The following is a 3,031-nucleotide window of genomic DNA, read 5'->3' as shown; positions in this document are numbered from 1 at the left end:
GTGTGATGTCATCTCTCATTTTTTCCCCTTTAGGACTCTGGCTGAGGGCCAGTTTGAACACGCAACTCACTCTGTATTGAGCAAACACTGGAGAAAGAACCCAATATGATGGGAAAAGGCCTTGCTATAAAGATGGTTTTGAAGACTTACAAGCAGCTGGCTTAATTATACTGATAATTCAAAGCCCACTTTGGTGGTTGCAAATGCCTTGTTTGGCATTGTACCCAAAGAAGACGAGGGTTCTTTCTGTTCTTGCTTGTTTGGAGCAAAACACAGCCTCCTCCTTTAGTCTTAGGTGTGGCCAATTGAACAGAGTTGCATGTGTGGAAAGAGTGTTTATGTATGCTGAAAATACTGGAGGAGAGGAACATAATGGGGGGATAGGGGATGTGTTAGTCTGCTATAGCAAGAGTGTCGTGGTATCTTAAAGATGCAACATCTTTTGTTTAGTGAAATTATTTCATTGATTGCAGTCTGGTGCCTCCAAAGCTTATGCCATATAAAGTTTATTAGCATTTAAGATCCCACAGGGTTCTCATTATGCTAGAAAAATCTGGTGTAATTGATTGGATGTTTTAAAATTTGGATATGCCAGTTTGAGACCAAAAGATGATGTCATCTGAGTCCCCTCTAAAATACTTGAGACTTTCGTCATTGTGCTGAGTTTTGAGTTGAGTTTTTCTCCCACTCCTTAAAATAATCACTTTAACGAACAAAAGCTGTAGTTATTTGTCAAAAGGTGTTATTGACTAATGCTTCTGCTAATCCCTTACTAGTTTACAGCAGTATAGCAAGCTGTATCTTACATTCAAGTGTCAGTTGAATGATTAACATTTGCCAATCTCACTTAATATTGGGCAGGGCAGTCTTATCTTAGAGGAGGCGGAAAAATACATCAGTGTGTCCAGCCCACCCCGAGCCGTTTTGATTCGCAGTCACTTTCAGCCGCTAGGACTTGGATTTTCTTAAAATTCACCAACAGGAGGGAATAAAATTTGCTTTCCTCAGGGTTGATACAATTTAAACCTTGGAGTGTGGGATAGAAGTGTCCAGAGAAAGGAAACAAGATCTTTCCAAGCATACCCCTTTCCCCCGTTACTCCTTTCTGAGTGCCATTGTGTGTATTGCAGTCTTTCAGGACATTTCTAGTATACATTGAAGTGAGCCTGTCCTCAAGTTTTCTTGGCGATATTTTTTCAGAGGGAGTTTGCTATTACTTTCCTTTTGGTTGTGAGTGTGTGACCTGCTTACGGTTATTTAGTGGGTTTCAGTGGCTGAGCAGAGAATCATATTGTGGACATCTAGAGTTAGTCCATTACTCAAAGCACTATAGCATACTGACTCCAGAGCACCTGTAATGTAGTAATGCTTCAGATTCCACCACCACTTCATTAATGGAAATCTAAGGTGACTTAAATCTCATGATGGAAAATATATAAAATCTGGACCTTCTCTACTTGCGAAAATCTTTTATTATACAATGGCCAGTGTAGTTATTCTCTCCAGGGATTCTTTAACCTCCCTCAACCCTTTGATGAACCCAGTTAACAACAACAACAAAACTTTATTTATATACCGCTCTATCTCTGATAAGGACTCAGAGCGGTTTTCACATCATAAAAACATTCAATACATATACATAAAACAAAATACAAGAACCAATATAACAGCAATTAACAAACATGTTTAAAAATTCCAACATTTGAAAACATACCTAGTAAGAGCAATATTTCAGCTGTCCTTTTTGTGTATACTTGTCCATTAATAAACGGTGTTGGGCTTTGGGAGAGGGACTTCTTGGCTATAGCACTTTAATTATGGAATGTCATCTCTTTAGAGGTCTGGGAGCAACACTGATCTCATTTAGGTGTCAAGTGAAAATGCAGCTATTCATCCTTCGTGCTTCTAATTCACCTGAAATACTGATGTATTTCATTTTAAAACCTTTAATCTGTTTTATTTCATTATTATGATATTACTGATATGGTTAATGTTGTTTTGGTGTATTTAGATTGGCCAGAATCTTTTATTGTGATTTATCTGACATAACTTTATATTTGTTACTGTAATTCATTTATATCTTGCCATTGTCCTAATGGAACGCAAATTGCTAACATTTTAAACTAAAAACAATACAAGAGCCTGAATGAAAGTGTAAATGTAAAATTTAGTAAACAGCCAATTTATGAAGTTAAAACATTAAATATTTAAAATACATTTAAAAAACTATATGCAAATCTTTGTAGAAAGAGATTTCTAAAATTTGGGAGCAGCCACTGAGAAGGTCCTCTGCTTTGTTGCCACCAAAGGAGTCTCAATAAGTGGTGGGACAGAGGTAAGAATCTCTTCAAATTATTGTAGAGTTCTAACAGACTCACAAAGGGAGGTATGGCTTTTCAAATAATCTGGACTATAGGTACATAGCTATGTAACAGAGTCATTAAGAACACTCTTAATGAATAGTAATATATGCCTATATACCTCTATCTGTATTGTCCTACCTGTGCATAATGGCATTGAGTGTTTTGCGCATATGTGTTCTGTGATCTACCCTGAGTCCCCTTTGGGGTGAAAAGGGCAGAATATTAATACTGAAAATTATTTATTTTTATCTATCTATCTATCTCCCCCATCTTTGGTGTACTGAAAGTTGTGCTCAATTCTGTTCAGTGGGGGTGGGGGTGCAATCGGTCCATCTTTCATGTCAGAAGAACCCTGTGCTCACAGACTCCCTCTTTTTTTGATCGCTGGCATTTTTCTGGTAATTCCTTATGGTGCCATTAAAATCCCTCCTTGCTTAAGCAGTACCTATTTATCTACTCACCGCTGTTTTCGATCTGCTAAGTGGGCAGTGAGCTGGGCCAAAGGTCGAGCCCTTACCCCTGATCCAGGTTTCAAACTACCAACCTTTTGATTGGCAAGATTTATTGCAGCTGGTGGTTAACCTGCTGTGCTAAAGCCTGGCCCTGTGCTAAAGCCCGGCACACCAGAGGGTCTAGCTGGTGTCCCAATGCCCATGGGAGAGATGCAT

The sequence above is a fragment of the Anolis carolinensis genome, chromosome 4, assembly GCF_035594765.1.
Source record: "Anolis carolinensis isolate JA03-04 chromosome 4, rAnoCar3.1.pri, whole genome shotgun sequence".
NCBI lineage: Eukaryota > Metazoa > Chordata > Lepidosauria > Squamata > Dactyloidae > Anolis > Anolis carolinensis.
This window is presented reverse-complemented; position numbering follows the sequence as displayed.